Source organism: Pristiophorus japonicus, chromosome 11, assembly GCF_044704955.1.
Source record: "Pristiophorus japonicus isolate sPriJap1 chromosome 11, sPriJap1.hap1, whole genome shotgun sequence".
Lineage (NCBI taxonomy): Eukaryota > Metazoa > Chordata > Chondrichthyes > Pristiophoridae > Pristiophorus > Pristiophorus japonicus.
The window spans coordinates 118,526,557-118,552,069 of record NC_091987.1 but is presented as its reverse complement, the minus strand read 5'-3'; the positions used below and the strand labels follow the sequence as shown (position 1 = coordinate 118,552,069).

General features: G+C 47.8%; 1 long non-coding RNA gene and 1 pseudogene across 1 annotated transcript in view; one reads left to right on the top strand and one right to left on the bottom strand.

Moving 5' to 3' along the window:
- Nucleotides 1-25,513, bottom strand: part of LOC139275838 (uncharacterized) — a 59,362-nt gene that overhangs the window by 9,550 nt on the left and 24,299 nt on the right. The gene's annotated exons all lie outside the window — the stretch shown is intronic.
- On the top strand, nt 13,777-14,189 carry LOC139275837 (small ribosomal subunit protein eS26 pseudogene; annotated as a pseudogene).

Here is a 25,513-nt window from a genome sequence, read left to right as displayed (position 1 = left end):
ATGCTTAACTTCAATGAATGGTCTGCTGATACTTTCTGCTGGCACTGCATCCTTTTTCCCTATGTTCATCTTTTCTGTAAACATATTGCCCAGAAGAATATACAGCCCATATTGATTGAAAATGTGGACTATACATGCAGAGAAATTGGTGCACAGTAGAGAAATACAATCACATGGCCTCCGAAAAGAACCTCAGATATCCAGAAAAAAATTCAACTATCTCGACGAACAGTAGATTCTCTGGTTGTCCATTTCTGGTGATGTCGTCGAGGAGCAGGCAGAGGATGGTGACAAACTTTTGAGGGCAGCCGAAAGTAAATGAAAATCATGCAAGCTGTGATCCTGACCAATGGACCCATCACTGACCCAATCATCTGGACCGTGTTCAAGCAGGGCTGCGTCATCGCACCAACCTTCTTCTTCATCTTCCTCGCTGCAATGCTCCACCTCACAGTCAACAAGCTCCCCGCTGGAGTGGAACTAAACTACAGAACCAGTGGGAACCTGTTCAACCTTCGTCATCTCCAGGCCAGATCCAAGACCATCCTAACCTCTGTCGACGAACTACAATACGCGAATGACGCTTGCGTTTGCGCACATTCAGAGACTGAACTCCAAGTCATAGTCAACATCTTCACTGAGGCATATGAAAGTATGGGCCTTATACTAAACATCCGTAGGACAAAGGTCCTCCACCAACCTGACACCACCGCACAGCACTGCCCCCCCAGTCATCAAGATCCACGCGCGGCCCTGGACAACGTGGACCACTTTCCATACCTCGGGAGCCTATTATCAGCAAGGGCAGATATCGACGACAAGGTTCAACACCGACTCCAGCGTGTCATCTCAGCCTTCAGCTGCCTGAGGAAGAGAGTGTTCGAAGATCAGGCCCTCAAATCTGCCACCAAGCTCATGGTCTACAGGGCTGTAGTGATACCCGCCCTCCTCTATGGCTCAGAGACGTGGACCATATACAGTAGACATCTCAAATCACTGGAGAAATACCACCAACGATGTCTCCGCAAGATCCTGAAAGTCCCCTGGGAGGACAGATGCACCAACATTAGTGTCCTCGATCAGGCCAACATTCCCAGCATCGAAGTACTGACCACACTTGACCAGCTCCATTGGGCGGGCCACATTGTTCACATGCCTGACACAAGACTCCCAAAGCAAGCCCTCTACTCAGAACTCTTACACGGCAAACGATCCCCAGGTGGGCAGAGGAATCGTTGTAAGGAAACCCTCAAAGCCTCCTTGATAAAATGCAACATCCCCACGGGCACCTGAGATTTCCTGGCCAAAGACCGCCCTAAGTGGAGGAAGAGCATCTGGGTGGGCGCTAAGTATCTCGAGTATTGTCGCCGAGAGCATGCGGAAGGAGCATGCGGCAAACCAGTCCCACCCACCCTTTCCCACCTGTGACAGAGACTGTAATTCCTGTATTGGACTGTCACCTAAGAACTCAGTTTTAGAGTGGAGCAAGTCTTCCTCGATTTCGACGGACTGCCTATGATGATGATTTCTGGTAAATGTTATATGATTTGTTAAATTTGCCTGCGAGTAATAAATCGTATCATAGCAATGTTAATAACACATTCTGTAGTCAGCTTGCCAAGAATATTGAGTAAATTTTGATAAATCATATAACCATAACATCTAGTATTCACAGTGCTTGAAGAATTTATTATTGATTCTCTGCCATCTGGAACATTATAAATACTTACATTTCATGACTGTTAATGGGCATACTATTTCACATCCTTGAAGATGCTTCAGGAATCTAGCACCATTTCAGAAGAAGATGGCAGAGATGAAGAGGATGATGTCGGGACAGGCTGGAACCCCATTAGGGATTGTTGACACTTGTATAATTGCCCCCATTATAGATTAACTGTTGTTCATACTGGAACAGTAGTTCACCATTATTAATGATCTTTAAAGCAATTTTGAGTGCCGATTTAAAAACCTGATTTTTGAGGGTGTTTATCAGTTATTGTTTTAAGCAAGATAACTGGTAGAATACAAGGGGTAATAAATTAGAGCCAAAAAAAGAAAGTCCATTTGGAGAAAATTGATAAAATTCAGTTTTTATTGTGTATATCATTAAATCTCAATCAAATAAGCAAGAGGCGTAGTTAAACTAAATGGATCATTAAATAGTCAGCAAATGTATAGGTAAGAAAGAGCTAAACCTAAGTATTCCTATTTATTCAGTCTTAGGAACATGTAAAATTAGATTTTCATGATTCAGCTTCACTTCCACCAATTATGTGAGACACCCTGTAATTTTGCACTTTCAGGTCCAGTGTACCTTAAGATCTTATTACATATTCTTTGAGAATCATATTCATGGCAATTATATACAGTCTCAAATCCATGAGTTAATGTTTGGCAGCAAAACAATATACTCAGTTGGGGTTTACTTGTTTAGTAAATTCTCTACTAATACCAAATTTTTGAAATATCTGGTATTTTTGAACATATGAACATACAAAAATGACTGACAGGATGGTCATTCAGCCTGTCCCCTACTGTTATGATACAATTGAGTATCATGACCCACATCACACCCCCACTCACCAGCAGTCACTTACAAAGAGGCAAAAGAACAGAGAAAAAACATTAGGCCAATTCGTGGGAAAAATCCGAGGTTGTATTGGATTGGAGAAATCCATACTTCAATTTTTCTTCATGCTACATGGACTATGAGAAATGTCACAAGATAACTTAACTCAAATTGTTTCCTTTGCAGAATTGTGAGCTAAAGTCGGGACTTTGAATGTGCGCACATCACACTAGTGATGTCATCACACACCTTGAGTGTATACATCATCACATAACGCATGTGATGACATCATGAGCATGAGATGCAAGCATCTTAGGATCCACTGAGAAGGAAAAATTCAGAATTTTAATGGTGATAAATGTAAAGAAGTTTTTTAACCGGTTTAACAACTAAGAAATGTCCGAGGGGGAGAAATTTGCTTTGTTTGCGTCTCCCGTTAGCGCCCCCGGAAGGCACTAATGGGGCGCAAATGACTTCTCACCCGGGGCGTGGGGCCACTACCGCCTCGCGCCAAATTCTGCGGGAGTTAGCGGAGGTGCAAACCGGTAGCCCCGTTCATAATGACTCGTTTTTGCCCTGAGTGGAAACTCGGTGGCACCTTATGACTCCACGGCGGGCGATGTCCGCTCCAGCTTCACGGGTCGCGAACTGGACTTCACTCCACTCGTGGGGTAAAAATTAAAGGGGAGGTGCAATGTGCACTTTTTAAAATATGGTCGACTTACCGGTCACGGCCTTGCCTTTTCCAATTCATGGTGTCCATGCCGCAATGTTGCAGCCTGGCTCTTCGTTTCTGTGCCGGGCTGCATCCATGACACCCCGCTCCCCAGTGGTGAAGTGGTGGCCTCTTCTCCTCAATACAGAGTCAGCAGTGTGCGCCTTTCCCTTTAACGGAAGAGGAGGACCCTGTGCCCCCGCCAGTGCTACTCGGCACTCGGCATAGCGCTGGCAGATTCCTCTGGTTAGCGCCCGAGTCCCACCCCTGAGAGGAAGTGAACTGCGCGACATTGCGCTCCACTTCCTCTCGGTGCCGATAACCCCAATTTCGCTGCCGGGGCGGGACTTCTGTGCTGGGCGCAGGAAGTCTCACCTCACAGCAGTTACCGAATTTCGTCCCCCTTGAATTAATCAGTGGAAATTGGTTAAAAATTGACTTAAAGTCACTAATTATTATGGAATAACTCGTTCATACTAATAAAGTGGTTTGCCATGACGGAATAAATTTTGCTCATATTAGTACAGTGGTGCACTTTTGTAGAACAATCATTTATATCAGTACAGTAGCTCACTATTCACACCAATACAATGGTTCACTATGGGGAAATAACTGTTTTGCGCTGAGATAAAGAAATCCAGAGCAATTTAAATTTCTGATGGTAACATTATTGCATAATGTGATGTAGAAACTTGCCAAGCTTCTTCAACATAAACCTATACGAAAAAATCCTAAAATAAAAGCAAATACGTAGCTCACAGCCAGGAGTCAGCACAAGACTCCTGGCCCAGTTATGTGGCCCCATCACAGTGATGCTGTGATTGTATGCTGGAAGCAGCCTTTCTTTCAATGATCCATTTGGAGTAGGCGTCTACTACAACCAAAAACATTTTTCCCATGAAAGGACCTGCGTAGTCCACATGGATGCATGACCAAGGCTTGGCGGGCCATGGCCAGGGGCTAAGGGGGGCTTCCCTGGGCGCATTACCCAGCTGGGCACATGTGTTGCACCTGCAAACACAAAGTTCCAGATCTGCGTCTATCCCTGGCCACCAAACGTGTGACCTGGCAATTGCCTTCATCGTGACAATGCCCGGGTTCACCAGAGTTCTCTGATGAACACCTCTCTGCCCATCTGGAGCATGACTACGCGGTTTCCCCACAGTAGGCAATTGGCCTGAATGGAGAGTTCAACCCTGCGTCTGTGAAATGGTTTAAATTCCTCAGGGCATGCCCTGTACGTGGCTGCCCAGTCCCCATTCAGGACACATTTCTTGACTAGAGACAATAGCGGGTCTCTACTTGTCCAGACTTTAATCTGACGGGCTGTCACGGGTGAGCCTTCGCTTCCGAAAGCTTCAACAGCCATGACCATCTCAGCACTATGCTCAGTAGCCCCCTCAGTGGTGGCTAGTGGGAGCCTGCTGAGTGCATCGGCACAGTTTTCGGTGCCCGGTCTGTGCCGAATTGTGTAGTTATAGGCGGCTAGCGTGAGTGCCCACCTCTGTATGCGAGCCGATGCGTTTGCATTTATGGCCTTGTTGTTGGCCAAAAGGGACGTTAGGGGTTTGTGATCTGTCTCCAGCTCAAATTTCCTGCCAAACAGGTACTGGTGCATTTTCTTTATCACAAATACATATGCGAGCGCCTCCTTTTCTACCATCCCGTAGCCCCTTTCTGCCTGGGACAGACTTCTGGAGGCATAAGCTACCGGCTGTAACTGACCCTTGGCATTGACATGCTGCAACACACACCCTAGGACGACGCATAGGACAAGGCATCGCACGTTAACACATGTTTCTTACATGGGTCATATAGTGTTAACAGATTGTTGGAACATAACAAATTGCGTGGTCTATTAAAAGCCCTTTCCTGGCTGTCCCCCCAGACCCATCGCGACCTTTGCGTAGGAGCATGTGTAGCGGCTCTAGCAGCATGCTCAATTTGGGAAGAAAGTTACCAAAATAGTTCAGGAGCCCCAGGAATGAACGCAGCTCCGTCATGTTACGGGGTCTGGGTGCTCTCTGGATCGCTTCCGTCTTGGACATAGTCGGGCTGATCCAGTCTGCTGCTACCCTCTTCCCCAGGAACTCTACCTCTGGAGCTAGGAAGACGCACTTCGCCTTTTTCAGTCGCAGCCCTACCCGGTCCAGTCTGCGTAGCACCTCCTCCAGGTTTTGGAGGTGTTCTTCAGTATCGTAACCCGTGATGAGGATGTCGTCCTGAAAAACCACCGTCCCTGGAATCGACTTGAGGAGGCTTTCCATATTTCGTTGGAAGATTGCGGCGGCCGAGCGAATCCCGAACGGACATCTGTTGTACTCAAACAACCCCTTGTGTGTCGTGATAGTGGCCAGCTTCTTCGACTCACTCGCCAGCTCCTGGGTCATGTAAGCTGAGGTCAGGTCCAATTTTGAAAAAAGTTTGCCACCGGATAGCGTCGCAAAGAGGTCCTCTGCTCTCGGTAGCGGGTACTGGTCTTGGAGTGACACCCGATTGATGGTGGCCTTGTAATCGCCACATATCCTGACCGACCCATCCGCCTTGAGCACCGGCACAATCGGGCTCGCCCAGTCACTGAATTCGAATGGCGAGATGATGCCTTCTTTCAGCAGGCGGACCAATTCGCCTTCTATCTTTTTCCGCACCACGTACGGCATCGCTCTGGCCTTGTGGTGTACTGGCCTGGCGTCCGGGTTTATGTGAATCACTACCTTGGCCCCCATGAAAGTGCCAATGCCGGGTTGAAATAATGAGTCAAATTTGTCCAGGATCTGTGAGCATGATACTCGCTCCACAGAGGAAATTGCATTGACATCGCCCCATTTCCAGTTCATGACAGCAAGCCAACTCCTCCCCAGTAGTGCGGGACCATCCCCCGGGACAACCCACAGTGGCAACCTGTTCTCCGAATCTTTGTGGGTCATGACTACCGTGGCGCTGCCTAGCACCGGAATGATCTCCATTGTGTATGTCCGTAGCTGTGTGTCAATCGCCGATAATTTTGGCCTCCTGGCCTTGGATGGCCACAACTTTTCGAACTGTTTGATAACCATCAGGGACTGGCTGGCCCCCGTGTCTAGCTCCATTGATACTGGGATGCCATTGAGGAGCACTTTCATCATTATCGGTGGAGTCCTAGTGTATGAACTGTATACGTGCTCCCCATGAACTCGCTGAAATTCAGCTTCCAGCGATTTCCCCCAGCGTTCATTTCTGCAATTTCTGCAGGTACTTTGTTCATCTCTGCAAACTCCGGCTGAGTGTGTGCCTCCACACCTCCAACATGAGCTGCTGTTTGAAACAAAAGGTCCCTTGCCAGTCGATCGTCCCTGACTGCCCCTGTTATTGTCCTTGCGTGCACCATTAACAGGTGTTGATGACCCCATTACTGGCCGCATTGTCCCTTGCAATGTAGTGAATCGCCGTTCAGCTTGCCATTGTCTCTGTCGAACTCCCCCTCTGGGTTCGACTATATGTTGGGGCATGCCCGACTGCCCTTGTTTGCCTGGAGAACTGTGTGCTGCTTTAACAATGTTGAATCTCTGTCCCAACCATTCCTTAACACAGTACCTCTCGTCTGTTCTGCTCGTGGCCATGCTCGCGTGGTTTAAATCCCAGTTTCTCGTCGCCATTGATACGTCCTTACTATACAGTATAAATGCACACGAGGCCCATGCTTGAGAGAAGGTCAGTCTGTGAGCTGTCCTTTATTCCATTGCATTCCAGTGATGGAAGTGGGTGGAGCTTGCCCTTTTATATCTGAAGGTCCAGGTTAGGAGTGTCTCCCACAAGTTCACCACCTAGTGGTCATTGTTCTCATAGTGTACAACTTAGGTCAGATTATACATGGGTTACAATGTTGGTTGAATACATGACAGAACTCACTTTTAGAGTGGAAGCAAGTCTTCCTCAATTTTGAGGGACTGCCTATGATGATGGCCTTCCCTCATCTCAGTTTGCATTGTCAACTTATTGAAATGATTAGAATATTCTCTTAGTGCACATCAGCCTTACAGAGTGTTTCGGTTATCTGCTGCTGAAAAGATTTATGGGGAAACAGCCATTTAAAAGTAAATGACTGCAAGAGGGGTGGAAACTCTTCCAGCCTTCAGAAAGACTGCACATGGTAAGGGAAGGCAAACCCATTGGAGAGATGTTAAACGGAGTCCATGGCCATGGGATAGAATGGCACCGCACCCAACTCCCTGGTTGATGGTTCTTGAAGTGGATACGCTGCTGCATGAGATGGGCGCGAGGATGATTTCCCCTCTTTGACACCCCAGGCCACCCTCCTGACAAAATGCATTAAGCCTGGCAGGAATGGCAGCCAGGCTTGGTGTCAACTACAGTGCCTTCAGCGCCTGGGAAGGCAGCAAACTATTAAACCTGGCAAGGTAAGAATATCAAGTAGAGGGTGCAAAATTATATGCCACAAAGTATTGTCTGTATACCTGTTCAATGTGTACTGGTAACCTAATGCAAAGTTCCTAAACAACCTTACTCCCTTTCTTGTATCTCATATATATCAGGCTAGAATCTGCACTTTTGTGGTTATCGCCCAAAAATGGGCATTATTTCCGGCGTGGACGGCAAAAAAGGGTTTTCAGATCGCTGGCTTCTCGCCCATTCTCAAAACACCTAGTTTACATTTCTGAAAATGGGCGTTACTGCAAGCGATATCAAATGGGCGGTAGCATTAAATTTTTTTGACTGTCTGCTGTAAAGTGTGGCTGTCCTTAACAACGACATGGCAAGGAAAAGGAGAGGTGCAACGAGACCTGGATGTCATGGTACATCAGTCATTGAAGGTTGGCATGCAGGTACAGCAGGTGGTTAAGAAAGCAAATGGCATGTTGGCCTTCATAGCGAGGGGATTTGAGTACAGGGACAGGGAGGTGTTGCTACAGTTGTACAGTGTACAGTTTTGGTCTCCTAACTTGAGGAAGGACATTCTTGCTATTGAGGGAGTGCAGCGAAGGTTCACCAGACTGATTCCCGAGATGGTGGGACTGACCTATCAAGAAAGACTGGATCAACTGGGCTTGTATTCACTGGAGTTCAGAAGAATGAGAGGGGACCTCATAGAAACGTTTAAAATTCTGACGGGTTTAGACAGGTTAGATGCAGGAAGAATGTTCCCAATGTTGGGGAAGTCCAGAACCAGGGGTCACAGTCTAAGGATAAGGGGTAAGCCATTTAGGACCGAGATGAGGAGAAACTTCTTCACCCAGAGAATGGTGAACCTGTGGAATTCTCTACCACAGAAAGTAGTTGAGGCCAATTCACTAAATATATTCAAAAGGGAGTTAGATGAAGTCCTTACTACTCGGGGGATCAAGGGGTATGGCGAGAAAGCAGGAAGGGGGTACTGAAGTTGCATGTTCAGCCATGAACTCATTGAATGGTGGTGCAGGCTAGAAGGGCCGAATGGCCTACTCCTGCACCTATTTTACTATGTTTCTATGTTTCTAACATTCGATTCCCACGATTCTGGAGGTCAAGGGTCACCATGACATGCGCAGAAGAGGAGACAGAGAGAGAGAGAGCTCAGAGGGATTGAAGGCGTATCTGGGTGTGGTGTGGCTTCTTTGGTAGGAAGGAGGGAGACTTTAGAGCGTCACAGCAAGTAGGCAAACAAAAATTAGCTGTTACCAGCTGCATATTTGACCGAATTTACCCTATAATGGAGAGAGAGGAGGAGGCATCACAGCACGCTGTGGAGACTGATGCTGGAGAGAGCAGTGAGGTGGGAGAGGAGCACATTGGAGGGCGCAAAAGAGCCAGGAAATTCTCGGACAAGACAAATGCCCTCCTCCTGCAGGAGGTCGAGTTACGCTGGGGTGATTTGACACAGGGAGAGGTGAGAGAAGCCCACCCTAAAGGCCTACCAGAGGATATGGACTGAGATAGCCGAGGTGGTCTCGTCGGCGACCAACAAGGTGCGTAAGGGCAACCGATGCTGCAAATGATGGAATGGCTTTGTGGGATCTGCAGGAGTAAGTACTACATTGATTTACATGTACTTATGTATTTAGATAATTTGATTTGTAACCGTCATGAGTGACTATCAGCAGATGTGAGGTCTTGTACTTTGACCGGGAATGTTTTACTCAAAGCCTGAGGTCACGGTGTACGTCTTTAGGTAAAGAATGATAATAATCATAATAATCATGATTACGTCTGTTGGTTATTTATTGTATCAGTCTCTGTGACAGTACCTAGCAACGATATCTCGCAATGATCTCATGCCATGTCGTCCTGTCACCTTTTACAGAAGAAGCTATCGACGATAAGGTCCATGCAGAGGCGAACAGATGGGGGGCCACCAGTCATCAGCGACATCACTGACATGGAGGAGCGGGTGCTTGCACTCGTGGGGAGCACCCCCGGACAGCCACGGGCGCATCTGCAGACCCTGAAGTGATGCCACATGAATAAAGCTTACACCATTGCGTGATGTAAAGTCATTGATGCCACACCAACTCATATCCGAACAATCATATATTATAGATGATTTCTAAAAGATCATAGAAATAATGTTGGCCTAATGAAAATCATTGCAATGCACAATGTGTTGATGGTCATGAAATGTGATGTCTGCGATGATTTTGAGAGCGGTGGTGCTTTTGTTGTGCATATGCTGTGTGTAGCGCTGGACTCACCTTGTCATCTTATCATCCCCTTCTCCTCTAATAACCTCATTTGTGTTTTGCAGCTCAGCCAGCAGCGCGGCCCCAGGCAAGGCCACAGAGGCCAGAAGGTGGGGGCACGCAGACGATCCTACTACATCTGGTGCTGAGGAGCTCCGATTGTCGCCCATCAATCCGCTGGGTCTATTCTCGATGGATGAGAGCGCGGACTTCGAAGAACCTGCATCGCCACACTCCAGAAGCCATTCCACCCCAAGGCCATCTAGTGCTCCTCCGGTCATTCCCGCCTCCACTCTGGAGGTACCGGCCCCAAGCACCTCTCCACAGGGCACCCCATTTGTCCCCAGGATGGTGCCGATCCCGCAGAGGCCTCGTGAATGCGGCAGGTCTGTTCCATGAATGCGACATGATAGCGGAGAGATGGTACAGTTGTCCAAGAGGACTTTAGACTTTGGTGACCAGCTCATCGAAGCATTGGGGGGCATATCCCAACACCTGGCCACCATGACCGAGTACATTCCGTGCATGGTGGAGTCCCTGGATGCGATAGCCAGGAACACTGCTGTAACAGGCCTCTCAGTCATCCCCGAGCGTGGCGCTCCACCCCTAGGTTCCGCACCACCACTGCGAACAACAGATGAGAGCAAGGACCAAGATCCTGCTTCAGCATCAGAGAATGTTGCCCCCTCGGCACTCCCCGCTCCCGTACCCATGAAATGACCGCATCTGTCTTCATCCTCCCCAATGAGGCACCTCCTGAGAAGCTCCTTGGCCAGGTGCCGTGGAGCGAGGAAGGGAAGGGTTAGAGGTGGGGAGAAGAAGGGATGGCTGAAGGAAAGTGAGGTGCATGTGCGCAGGCTGTGTTATATCTCCATCTGGGTGGTGGCAATTTGTTGCAATGTATGTGGGCTGGGGACTACGCTCCTGCTTTGCATTTGTATTCTGTTTTTGGTGGACATGTTGAACATATGATTTATGTCAATGGTGGAAAAAGCGGGGTGTGGGCGGGGTTGTGTGTTATTGGCTGTGATACTTATGATTTCAAAATAATGTTGCTATTAAACTTCTGTTATTGAACATAACCTTGTTGCGCATTGTCTCTGATCGCTGGACCATTACACACTGGTGATTCCTTACCATGAAAGGGTTAAATACAACTTAACATCAATCAACGTAAACTTTAGCTGGCACCAAGGTGATGGGCACCATTGATGTCTGAGCTGCACACACACAGCAGTGTGTCAGCGTTGTCACTCACATCAGCGCTCTTTCAGGCAAATCTTTCCGATATCAGCTCCTCATGTAAGAGTGGGATTTAACAAATGCCAGCCACACCTCTGGTGTTCATTCGGTTAGTTCCACTTTTTGTTTTTTGAGTGAGCGATATTGTGGGCGATATGTGTGCGAGGTGATGAAATTGACGATGGGTGATCTCCATGGCTGCTAGTTTGAGTAAATAAACTCTTTATGACAAAAAACAGTGGGCGGGCGTTCATATTGAATCTCAGTGTTAATTCCTTGCGGAAAATACCGCTGGCTGATATTATGGGCATTGATTTCGCCCATTCTGCTGATTCCACCCCAAAAAAGTGGGCGATGGTAATATTTTTTCCCGCCGTTTATCCCATTGGGAAAATAACGCTCGGCAATAAGTCTCCTAAAGCCCTTCAGTTTCCACTTTATGCCAAAATGGGCAATATATAGGTGTTATACGTCATTTCAGCGGTAAAATGGCCGTTAAGTGGGCGTTAAGCAGGCAAAAAAAGTGGAGGTTCTAACCCCATCCATACATCAAAATGGGACACTTTCAACCTGACAATTTAACGGCTTACCATATTTATATCTTCCTAGGGCTTTAAACATCAAATTATTTTAACACAAACATGGTCACTTAGTGACGCCAGGATGGGCTTCAGGTGGGATATGTGGCACCTACCAGTAACCCCTGTACTTTGGGAAAAGCACTAGTGCAGTTACATTAAGCAGCCATGTCATGTTATTCAGTACAAAAGGATTGGAAACTGTTGGGCATGCTGATAAATGCATCAGTGATCTATTTGATACATGGGTAAGCGACACATTCACTATTATTGTAGTGCTGACCAACAATGGACCACAGATGTAACCATTAGCAGCATTGATGACCTTGGCAATCACTGGCAGCACTTCCCTATGCTACAAGTTGGCTGCAAATATCCTTGATGTGAATAGCAATATTTCTCAGCTGGCTGCCTGCTGAGGCAGTTGTTCTCTCGGAGTAATTATTTGCACGAACATGGGGACAGAGCCTGAGCACCGACCAGTCCCCACCGGAGCCGCACATGCTCACCAGAGGGTCCTTGTCCTCCCATCACTAGTAATCTGTGGGTCAAGCTGGTGGACGTAGGCCTGAGCAGTCGGCTACGGCCTTGGGAGGGTGGAAGCTTTACCACGCTTACTGTCTGTGTAGGTATTTCTGGAGCGATTGTTCCCCACCCCGCACCTCCAAAGTTTTGGCCTGTTTGTGCTGCACGTGTTTGGGGAGAAGGTCAGGAGATTGGGGAGCGGGCAGTTCAAGAACTTAGGGGCAGGGGAAGAGCACAGAGAGCACAGTGGGGATGGGGGAAGAACGTGATCCAGGTCCAAAGCAGGGGGGGGAGGCGGCGATGAGATCGAGAATGCAAAGTCATGACACTGTCACTATTCACTTCATACCCAATGAACATGTTAAAAATCCGTGACCCACACACAATGCCCCATCAGTCACCGTAGCTCTTGTTATATATACAGACTATAGAGATACTCTCTGTGTAGTCACTGTATAGTTGCATAAGATGGACATTTGTTTACCTGATGTACTGTCAATAAGGTTTACACTGTGTATATACTATGCTGGCACCATTAGAGGGTGCAACTGGTGGAGACCGGGATTTCCTGCCCTGGTGGCAGGGGCTATATAAAAGGCTGTGGCTGCCTCACTCTGGAGTTTGGAATAAAGGACCAAGGTCACTACAGTTTGAGTACAACACATTGCCTCATGGAATCATTCATAAGTACATTACAGACATAACAACTGACGACGAGAATACGGACTTTCATGCGATTATGGCTACCTTTGGCACACTTCGCAGAGGGTGATGATTGGGATGCCTTCACGGAAAGGTTCGAGCAATATTTCGTGGCAAGCAACCTGGCAGGGGAGACGGACACATTGGCAGAGAAGAGCAAGGTTATACTGTTGACCAGTTGTGGGCCCGAGGTCTGCCGTCTCGTCAGGGACTTGCTGGCACCCATGAAGGCCAAGGATAAGACATATAATGAGCTGACTGAACTAATTCGCAACCAACTAAAACCAAAAGAGAGCATCCTCATGGCCAGGCACAGATTCTACACTCACCGCAGACCTGAGGGCCAGGAGATTGCAAAATATGTTGCCAATCTCAGGAGATTTTCGGCACCGTGTGATTTCGGCAGGCACCTCAACGAAGCATTGCCAGACATCTTCGTTATGGGAATTGGCCATGAAGGCTTCCTTCACAAGCTATTATCTGCCGACACCACAGTCAACCTGCAGAAGGCCATCAGCATCAGTCAGGTGTTCATGACCTCGACCTGCAGCACCAAGCAAATTATTCATCCTGTGGACTCAAACCTGACAAGTACTGTACACACAATGGTGCCTTTTCACAGGCAAGGCTGTAGAACGTGGCTCTGCCCAGGGCAGAGAGCACAGACCTCAGGGTTTCCAGAACTCAGAGTCCGTCGAGGGGTGCTAATTGAGTAGCACCATGCTGGCATTGCAGAGGGAACCATAGGGCTCACCGGATTTCCGTCCCTCTTTGCGACTCGTGCTGAAGATGACTAAGAAGCAAAGGAACAACAGACGTGCCAAGAAGGGCCGCGGCCATGTCCAGCCAATCAGGTGCACAAACTGTGCTCGCTGCGTCCCCAAAGACAAAGCCATTAAGAAGTTTGTTGTCTGCAACATTGTGGAGGCTACTGCAGTCAGAGATATTTTGGAGGCCAGCGTCTTTGATGCATATATTCTGCCCAAGCTCTACGTGAAGTTACATTACTGCGTCAGCTATGCCATCCACAGCAAGGTGGTGAGAAATCACTCCTGGGAGGCCAGGAAGGACCGAACCCCCCCCTCCACGTTTCAGGCCAGGTGCCAACATCCCACGTGGACCTCCTCCCAAGCCTATGTAAACATTAACGGATCCTATAATTTGGTTTGAAATAATAAAAATGTTGGACCACTGAAAAAAAACCATAGGGCTCCCCAGTGTTAGTTTGCTGAGTACGTATGCAAAGCCTGTAACACGAAGGACCACCTCCAGCGTATGTGTAAAAGTCACTCAAGTCGCTGGAGATATATCACCAACGATGTCTCTGCAAGATCCTGCAAATCCCCTGGGAGGACAGATGCACCAACATCAGTGTCCTCGACCAGGCTAACATCCCCAGTATTGAAGCACTGACCACACTCGATCAGCTTCGCTGGGCAGGCCACATAGTACGCATGCCAGATACGAGACTCCCTAAGCAAATGCTTTATGCGGAGCCCCTTCATGTTAAACGAGCCAAAGGAGGACAGCGGAAAGGTTATAGGGACACCCACAAAGCCTCCCTGGTAAAGTGCGACATCACCACTGACACCTGGGAGACCCTGGCCGCAGATTGCCCGAGGTGGAGAAAGTCCATCCGGGCGGGCGTTGAGCTCTTTGAGTCTCGGTGCAAAGACCATGGAGAGACCAAGCACAGGCAGCGGAAGGAGCGTGCGGCAAACCAGCCCCACCGACCCCTTCCCTCGATGAATGTCTGTCCCACCTGTAACAGGGTCTGTGGCTCTCGTATCGGACTGTTCAACCATCAAAGAACTCACTTTGGGAGTGGAAGTAGGTCCTCCTCGATTCCGAGGGACTGCCTATGATGAATGAATGAAAAGAAATATGACTCACCGTCTAGCAGAGGAGTCGGTAGATGACTTTGAATCCAGCGGGGAGTATGATGATTTGGCCAGAAAGGCAGCTCAGCCCCAAGAAGAAATGTATGGAGTGTATACCTGCAGCACCGATTATCCTCCAGTGAAGATGGAAGTCGAGATACACTGCGTTCCAGTCTTCTTGGAAGTGGACACGGGAACGAGCCAGTCAATGATGAGCCAGGATGCCTTTGAGAGGCTATGGAACGAAAAACGACCCGAGCTGGTTCCAGTACAGGAAAAGTTGCGCACCTACAGCAAGGAGCTGATACCAGTACTTGGTAGTGCGGATGTAAGTGTAATCCATAATTTATCTCTGTGGATTGTTGCAGGTGATGGTCCTACGCTACTTGGAAGAAGGTGAATGGGGAAGATCCAGAGGAAATGGGAAGACCTTTTCACTCCAGCAATTGATGTCCCCCATGCGCAGAGGCAGAGCAAAACGTCACCTTCTCTTGGGCCAGGCACCAGAAAACAGACCAGCGCAGTACCTGAAGCACAGACCATCCATCACGACTGCGTGGCAATGATCCGACCAGAACGACCTAAAAGTACTTTCCCGACTCCAGTGGCAGGACTCCTGGGGAGGATGATCGAATTCACAGGCACTCTTCCAGCTTTTGTGGCAGAATCGCGGGAGAGAAGGATCAAGGCAGTTGACCTTGTGGACAGAGGCAATATCACGTCCCTGCTGCAGCGAGGTGCAACGTGGCTGAAAAAAAAGATGGCCGCAGCCATATCACGCGGCGCAACACTGAGGGACCAACACGTGGTGTCTAACAAAGGATTTGATTGGGGTAAAGCCAGCAGGGTTCTCTTAAAGGAGACCTGCAACCAACTGAACTTAAAGAAACATGTATGCATGGCAATCAATGTAATGAATCGATTATGATTGTGAACAAATTGTTGTTGCGAGATGTCGGTACTATTCCTAATGTAAAGAACAAAATGTTGTTGCAAGATGTCGGGAATAGAGTGTCCCCAAAAGTAGCAAGCGAGCAAATTCAGGAGGGTAAAGATGCTGATCCTGATACCCTGCCCCAGGTCTATCCCACGCTGCAGGCACCCGATGACACTATTCGCCACAGACCTGGAAACGAAAACGGCGCCAATACGCGCAGTCAGCCGCCATTGCCCACCACCTGGGTGGAGACAGCACAGCCCCCAGACCTCAATCGCTACCTCGGTCATGTGAGGGAGCGAAAGATTAGAACAAATGAGTTCCCTAAATGGGACCTGGAACAGCCAGGTTCCCAACACCGTTAGAGAGCAGGCAGAAGATTCTGCAGCCCTCAAAGGAGGACAGGGAAGCCACACACATCTGTGGCTCTGCCCACCATTAGGCAACAGCAAAGGCCCTGAGTCCTGGCTAGGTGAGCGAATCAAGCCCACCCCACCAGCAGGGGGCGCAGCACAGCTATCAGACGACTAGGACCCCGTCCGGTTGCTCTGGAACCTGCGTCCGCGCATACCTGTACTGCTACCTCAGTACTTACCATGACTGAACCATGAATGCAATCTACCTAATCTTGGCGCACGACCGCAAAATGTAACAAATGTAAGTCACTGAACCAAGGTGTCACGATACAAACTGTAACTGCCTTTCTTTGTAATTGCACTGTGTCTGATCCTGTATGTTAATGTAATGGGCCTGCTGCATGATCTCGCTGGGGGGTAGGGAAATGGATGTGTGTAGCCATGGAGACACACATGGATCACACCCAGAACCCACTGGAACCTCCAATGCATCACTGAACCATCCAAACTGGTAACCACTACCCAACCTTGTGGCAAAAGGACTTGGGGGTTAACAGGGAGAGAGCCAAGCCAAAGCACAACCAAGGTGCAATGGCTATTGGCACTTAAGTCTGGGGAGAGCTAAGCCAGAGCACATAGTGCAAAGGTAATCGGCACAAAGGACTTGGGGGAGAGTGATGTTATATATGTAGACTATAGAGATACTCTCTGTGTAGTCACTGTATAGTCACATAAGATGGGGATTTGTTACCTGATGTACTATCAATAAGGTTTGCACTGTGTATATACTATGTTGGCAAAACTGGAGGTTGCAACTGGTGGAGACCGGGGTTGTCCACCAGAGGGCACTGCGGTGGGAGACCTGAGGGTCACCTGCATAGGTGTGCAGGGCCCAGTATAAAAGGCTGCCCACCCTGCTTGTGACTCACTCTGGAGTTACGAATAAAGGACCAAGGTCACTACAGTTTGAGTACAACACATTGCCTCATGGTGTTATTCATAAGTACATTACAGACATAACAAGAACCACAAAAGTTCTGTATCTCTGGATCCCCTAACAGTAATTTTTGGATTACTACCTGAGCCACGAGCAATTGGGTAAATAAGATCAGAGAGTTAAACACGTGGCTAAAAGACTGGTGTGGGAGAAATGGGTTTTGGTTCATGGGACACTGGCAGCAGTACTGGGGTAAGAAGGAGCTGTTCCATTTGGACGGGCTCCACTTAGACCGTGCTGGGACAAAGGTCCTGGTGAATCGAATAACTAGGGCTGAAGAGAGGGCTTTAAACTAATTAGTGGGGGGTAGGATTCAGGTGAGCAGAAATTTTAAAAGTCAAAGAATAAGGAGAAGGCAATAGGGCAGGGTAACACTGGAGGAAATTAAAATCAGACCGTGACAGGAAGGGACAGAATGTATAAGCATAAAGGTGAATCAAAAAGTGAAGTCAAAGCAGGAAAAAATGGTAAAGAAACTGTAGTGTATGCAGGCACCTTTGGTAATGACTCCACGAGGCAGGGTATGGTACTTAAACTGTGTAAACTGTAGTCCTTTATTTGCAGCTCTTTGAGTGAGGACACCAAGCTGTGAGCTCCCTTTTATACTGGGTTACCCCCAGTGTGTAGGTAACCCTTAGGTCTCCAGCAGCGGCACCCTCTGATGTACAGTAAGGTGTGTACAGTGTAAGGTACATTCAGTGTTACAGACATCATATAACAGTACAAGCATGCATACATAACAGAAACAAATTTAAAAACTCTTTATCTGAATGCACGCAGCATTTATAACAAAATAGATGAGTTGATGGCAAAAATAGATACAAATGGATATGATCTGATAGTTGGGAACTAAATATTCAGGGGTACTTGACAATTCGGAAGGACAGACAGAAAAGAAAAGGAGGTGCGTTAGCTCTGTTAATAAAGGATGAGAGTGCGTTAGTCACAAACGATTTTGGCTCAGATGATCAAGGTGTTGAATCAGTTTGGGTGGAGATAATGAATAATAAGCAGAAAAAGTCGCTGGTGGGCATAGTCTCTCGGTCTCCTAAAAGTAGCTACACTGTTGGACGGAGTATAAATCAAGAAATAATGGAGGCTTGTAAAAAAGGAGCAGTAATCATCATGGGCGATTTTAACCTTCATTTTGATTTGACGAAGCAAATTGCCAGGGCAGCCTTGAGGAAGAGTTCATAGATTGCATCTGGGACAGTTTCCTTGAACAGTACATTGCAGAACCAACCAAGGAGCAGGCTATCTTAGATGTAGTACTGTGTAATGAGACAGGATTAATAAATGATCTCCAAGTAAAGGATCCCCTAGGAATGAGTAACCATAACATGGTTGAATTTCAAATTCAGTTGGAGGGTGAGAAAGTTGGATCTCAAACCAGTGTCCTAAACTTAATAAAGGAGACTACAAAGGTATGAGGGCAGAGTTGGCTAAAGTGGACTGGGAAAATAGATTAAAGTATGGGACAGTTGATGAGCAGTGGCAGACATTTAAGGAGATATTTCATAACTCGCAACAAAAATATATCCCAATGAGAAGGAAAGACTGCTAAAGAAGGGATAACCATCTGTGGCTAACTAAGGAAATAAGGGATGGTATCAAATTGAAATCAAGAGCATACAATGTGGCAAAGGCTAATGGGAGACCAGAGACTTGGGAAACTTTTAAAAGCTGGCAAAGAAAAAAAAATGATAAAGAGAGGGAAGATAGATTATGAAAGTAAACTAACACAAAATGTAAAAACAGATAGTAAGAGTTTCTACAGCTACATAAAAAGGAAAAGAATTGCTAAAATAAATGTTGGTCCCCTAGAGAATGAGACTGGGGAATTAATAATGGAGAACAGGGAAATGGCAGAGACATTGAACAAATATTTTATATCGGTTTTCACGATTGAAGACACTAAAACTATCCCAATAGTGGATTATCAAGGGTCCATAGGGAGGGAAGAACTTAAAACAATCACTATCACTAATGTATTAGTACTCGGTAAAATAATGGGACTAAAGGTGGACAAGTCCCTGGACCTGATGGCTTACACCCTAGAGTCTTTTAAGAAGTGGCTGCAGAGATAGTGGATGTATTGGTTGTAATCTACCAAAATTCCCTGGATTCTGGGGCGATCCCAACAGATTGGAAAACCGCAAACGTAACACCCCTATTTAAAAAAGGAGGGAGACAGAAAGCAGGAAACTGTAGACCAGTTAGCCTAACATCTGTCGTTGGGAAAGTGCTGGAGTCCATTATTAAGAAAGCAGTAGCGGGACACTTGGAAAAGCATAATTCAATCAAGCAGAGTCAGCATGGTTTTATGAAAGGGAAATCATGTTTGACAAAGTTTCTGGAGTTCTTTGAGGATGTAACGAGCAGGGTAGTTAAGGGGGAACCAGTGGATGTGGTGTATTTGGATTTCCAGAAGACATTCGATAAGGTGCCAAATAAAAGGTTACCGCACAAGATAAAAGTTCACAGATTAGGCGTAAAATATTAGCATGGATAGAGGATTGGCTAACTAACAGAAAACGGAAAGTCGTGAAAAATGAGTCATTTTCCAGTTGGTAAACAATAACTAGTGGGGTGCCGCAGGTTATGGTGCTGGGTCTTTAACTATTTACAATCTATATTAATGACTTCGATGAAGGGACCGAGTGTAATGTAGCCAAATCTGCTGATGATACAAAGATGGGTGGGAAAGCAAATTGTGAGGACACAAAAAATCTGAAAAGGGATATAGACAGGCTAAGCTACCTACCTACTCAACTTATCTTCATAAGTCAACCCCTCATCTCTGGAATCAACCTAGTGAACCTTCCCTGAACAGCCTCCAATGCAAGTATATCTTTCTTAAATACAGAGACCAAAACTGTACGCAGTACTCCAGGTGTGGCCTCACCAATACCCTGTACAGTTGTAGCAGGACTTCCCTGCTTTTATACTCTATCCCCTTACAATAAAGGCCAACATTCCATTTGCCTTCCTGATTACTTGCTGTAATTTGGCAGATGGAGTATAATGTGGAAAAATGTGAGGTTATCCACTTTGGCAGAAAAAATAGAAAAGCAAATTATAATTTAAATGGAGAAAAATTGCAAAGTGCTGCAGTACAGAGGGACCTGGGGGTCCTTGTGCATGAAACACAAAAAGTTAGTATCCAGGTACAGCAAGTAATCAGGAAGGCAAATGGAATGTTGGCCTTTATTGCAAGGGGATAGAGTATAAAAGCAGGGAAGTCCTGCTACAATTGTACAGGGTATTGGTGAGGCCACACCTGGAGTACTGCGTACAGTTTTGGTCTCTGTATTTAAGAAAGATATACTTGCATTGGAGGCTGTTCAGGGAAGGTTCACTAGGTTGATTCCAGAGATGAGGGGTTGACTTATGAAGATAAGTTGAGTAGGTTGGGCCTATTCATTGGAGTTCAGAAAAATGAGAGGTGATCTGATTGAAACATATAAGATAATGAGGGGGCTCGACAAGGTGGATGCAGAGAGGATATTTTCACTCATAGGGGAAACTAAAACTAGGGGACATAGTCTCAGAATAAGGGGCCGCCCATTTAAAACTGAGATGAAGAGGAATTTCTTCTCTCAGAGCATTGTAAATCTATGGAATTCTCTGCTGCAGAGAGCTGTGGAGGCTGGGTCATTGAAAGTGGTGGACATAGACAGATTTTTGGTAAACAGTAACTAGTGGAGTGCTGCAGGTTATGGTGCTGGGTCTTTAACTACTTACAATCTATGTAGAAACATAGAAACATAGAAAATATGTGCAGGGGTAGGCCATTCGGCCCTTCGAGCCTGCACCGCCATTCAATAAGATCATGGCTGATCATTCCCTCAGTACCCCTTTCCTGCTTTCTCTCTATACCCCTTGATCCCTTTAGCTGTAAGGGTTATATCTAACTCCCTCTTGAATATATTCAATGCACTGGCATCAACAACTCTCTGCGGTAGGGAATTCCACAGGTTAACAACTCTCTGAGTGAAGAAGTTTCTCCTCATCTCAGTCCTAAATGGCCTACCCCTTATCCTTAGACTGTGTCCCCTGGTTCTGGACTTCCCCAACATCGGAGTGAGTGAGTGAGTGAGTGAGTGATGAGTGGGAGAGTGAGTGAGTGAGTGATTTGGTGAGTGTGAGTGGGTGAGTAAGTGAGTGGGAGAATGAGTGTGAGAGTGAGTGAGTGGGTGAGTGTGTTCAATGAGTGAGTGAGTGAGTGGAGTGAGTGGGTGGGTGGGTGAGGGAGTGGAGTGAGTGGGTGGGTGAGTGAGTGAGTGGCTGAGTGAGTGGGTGAGTGGAGTGAGTGAGTGGGTGAGTGAGTGGGTGAGTGGGTGAGTGAGTGGAGTGAGTGGAGTGAGTGGGTGGGTGAGTGAGTGAGTCGGTGGGTGGGTGAGTGGGAGTGAGTGGGTGGGTGAGTGGAGTGAGTGGAGTGAGTGAGTGGGTGAGTGGGAGTGAGTAGGTGAGTGAGTGGGTGAGTGAGTGAATGTGAGTGAATGTGAGTGAATGTGAGTGAGTGGGTGAGTGAGTGGAGTGAGTGAGTGGGAGTGAGTAGGTGAGTGAGTGGGTGAGTGAGTGGATTGAGTGGGTGGGTGAGTGAGTGAGTGGGTGAGTGGGTGTGTGGGTGAGTGGGAGTGAGTGGGTGGGTGGGTGAGTGAGTGGAGTGAGTGGGTGAGTGAGTGGAGTGAGTGGGTGGTGAGTGAGTGAGTGGGTGAGTGAGTGGGTGAGTGAGTGGGTGAGAGTGAGTGGGTGGATGAGTGAGTTAGTGAGTGGGAGTGAGTAGGTGAGTGAGTGGGTGAGTGAGTGAATGATTGAGTGAGGGCGTGAGTGGGTGGGTGAGTGGATGAGTGAGTGGGAATGAATGAGTGGGAGGGTGAGTGAGTGGGTGAGTGAGTGAGTGGGTGAGTGGGTGAGTGAGTGGAGTGAGTGGGTGGGTGGGTGAGTGAGTGAGTGGGTGAGTGGGTGGGTGAGTAGGTGAGTGAGTGAGTGAGTGAGTGAGTGGGAGTGAGTGGGTGAGTGAGTGAGTGGGTGAGTGGGAGTGAGTGGGTGGGTGGGTGAGTGAGTAGAGTGAGTGGGTGAGTGAGTGGAGTGAGTGGGTGGGTGAGTGAGTGAGTGAGTGGGTGAGTGGGTGAGTGAGTGGAGTGAGTGGAGTGAGTGGGTGGGTGAGTGGCTGAGTGAGTGGATGGGTGAGTGAGTGAGTGAGTGGGAATGAATGAGTGGGAGGGTGAGTGAGTGGGTGAGTGAGTGAGTGGGTGAGTGGGTGAGTGAGTGGAGTGAGTGAGTGGAGTGAGTGGGTGGGTGAGTGGAGTGAGTGGGTGGGTGAGTGGGTGGGAGTGAGTGGGTGGGTGGGTGAGTGGAGTGAGTGGGTGAGTGAGTGAGTGGGAGTGAGTAGGTGAATGAGTGGGTGAGTGAGTGAATGTGAGTGAGTGGGTGAGTGGGTGAGTGAGTGGAGTGAGTGAGTGGAGTGAGTGGGTGGGTGAGTGAGTGAGTGGGTGTGTGGGTGAGTGGGAGTGAGTGGGTGGGTGGGTGAGTGAGTGGAGTGAGTGGGTGAGTGAGTGGAGTGAGTGGGTGAGTGAGTGGAGTGAGTGGGTGAGTGAGTGGAGTGAGTGGGTGAGTGAGTGGAGTGAGTGGGTGAGTGAGTGGAGTGAGTGGAGTGAGTGGGTGAGTGAGTGGAGTGAGTGGGTGAGTGAGTGGGTGAGTGAGTGGGTGGGAGTGAGTGGGTGGGTGAGTGAGTGAGTGAGTGGGAGTGAGTAGGTGAGTGAGTGGGTGAGTGAGTGAGTGGGTGGGTAAGTGAGTGAGTAAGTGAGTGGGAGTGAGTGAGTGGGTGCGTGGGTGAGTGAGTTTGAGTGAGAGTGAGAGTGAGTGGGTGGGAGTGAGTGGGTGAGTGAGTGATATTAATGACTTGGATGAAGGGATCGAGTGTATGTAGCCAAATCTGCTGATGATACAAAGATGGGTGGGAAAGCAAATTGTGAGGAGCACACAAAAAATCTGAAACGGGATATAGACATGCTAGTGGGTAGAGATAGACGGATTTTTGAGTGATAAGGGAATACAGGGTTATGGGGAACTGGTAGGGTAGTGGAGCTGAGTCCATGATCAGATCAGCCATGATCTTATTAAACGGCGGCGCAGTTTCGAGCAGCCAGGTGGCCTATTCCTTCTCCTATTTCTTATGTTCTTAGGAACTTGTTGGGGGAGGTCATGAACTTGTTGGGGGGGAAAAATCATGAACTTGTTGCAGGGTGAAGATCAGGAACTTGTTGCAGGGGAGAAGGTTCTACCCTTGGAGAGTATTGTTATGTTCATAATAAAGTAATGTAACTGAGTACTGTAGACATGAGTAAGTGTGACCTTAGTTCCTTTATTCAAACTCCAGAGTGCTGGTACAGCATGGGAGACCTGCTTATGTACAGTGCTCCCAAGGGATGCTGGGATCCCTTGGGACTCCAACAGGCATGCCCCTCTGGTGGCGGTATGATACAGGTTACATAGGGTTGCATACATAACATCACTCCCTCCCAAAGTCAATAGTACACTTATTTACAGGGTGACACGATCTGGGGTTTTTCGCTCCCTTGTCGATCGTCTTGGTACAAATGCAGGTGTGGGTGAGTTGGTTGGTTTTTCGCTGGGCTGCTGAGCAGCTGGCCATGCTGTGCTGCTGGGGATGGTGAGTTCAGCTTCATGGTCAACCATGATGTCGGTTGCCACTTGTGTGTGTGTCGGAGGGTCGAAGTTGGTGATATCCTCTTCAGGTTGCTCGTGGCTGTCTGTGAATCGCGGTTTGATTTGGTCCAAAAACTTTCTGCAAATTAGTCCATTAGCAAGTTTGACCTGAAACACCTTACTCCCTTCTTTGGCCATGGCAGTGCCAGCAAGCCATTTGGGACCATGTCCATAGTTGAGTACAAATACAGGGTCATTGACTTCAATATCGCATGACAAGTTTGCACGATAATGGTACATGCTTTGTTGATGCCGCTTGCCTTCGACATGATCATGGAGATCAGGGTGGACTAGAGAGAGCCTTGTTTTGAGCGCCCTTTTCATGAGCAGCTCGGCTGGGGGAACCCCGGTGAGCAAGTGGGGTCTGGTGCGGTAGCTGAGCAGGACTCGGGACAGGCGGGTCTGCAGGGAGCCTTCCGACACACGTTTCAAGCTTTGCTTGATGGTTTGGATTGCCCGTTCTGCCTGGCCGTTAGATGCGGGCTTGAACGGGGCAGATGTGACGTGCTTGATACCGTTGCGGGTCATGAATCCCTTGAATTCAGCACTGGTGAAGCACGGCCCATTGTTGCTGACAAGGACATCAGGCAGGCCGTGCGTGGCAAACATGGCTCATAGGCTTTCGATGGTGGCAGTGGACGTTACAGACATTATTACACACTCAATTGTTTTTGAATAAGCACCCACAACAACAAAAAACATTTTGCTTGGAAACGTGCCCGCAAAATCAACGTGGATCCTAGACCACGGTTTGGAGGGCCATGACCACAAACTTAGCGGTGCCTCCCTCGATGCATTACTCAGTTGAGAGCAAGTGCTGCATTGGCGCATGCATGACTCCAAATATGAGTCAATGCCAGACCACCACACATGGGATCTGGCTATAGCTTTCATCATTACTATATCTGGGTGGGTATTGTGTAGGTCGTGTATAAACGTTTCCCTGACTTTCTTAGGCAAAACCACGTGATTGCCCCACAAAAGACAGTCCGCCTGTATGGACATTTTGTCTTTGCGCCGCTGGAACGGCTTGATCTCTTCATGCATCTCCTCTGGGATGCTGGACCAGCTCCCATGGAGGACACAGTTTTTTTTACAAGTGACAGTAAAGGATCCTGGCTGGTCCAGGTCCTGATCTGGCAGGCCATAATGGGTGACTTTTCATTTTCAAATGCATCCATCACCAAGAGCAAGTCTGCAGGCTGTGCCATTTCCACCCCGGTGGTGGGCAATGGTAGACGACTGAGAGCATCAGCACCGTTCTCTGTGCCTGGTCTGTGGCGGATTACATAGTTATACGCAGACAGTGTAAGTGCCCATGTTTGGATGCTGGCAGAAGCATTGGTATTAATCCCTTTGCTCTCTGAGAATAGTGATATGAGCGGCTTATGGTCAGTTTCTAACTCAAATTTGAGACCAAACAGATACTGATGCATTTTTTTCACCCCGTAAACACATGCCAGAGCTTCTTTTTCAATCATGCTGTAGGCCCTTTCGGCCTTGGACAAACTCCTGGACACATAGGCGACTGGTTGCAATGTTCCCGATTCGTTTGCTTGTTGTAACACACACCCGACCCCGTACGAAGACACATCGCAAGCTAGCACTAAACATTTACATG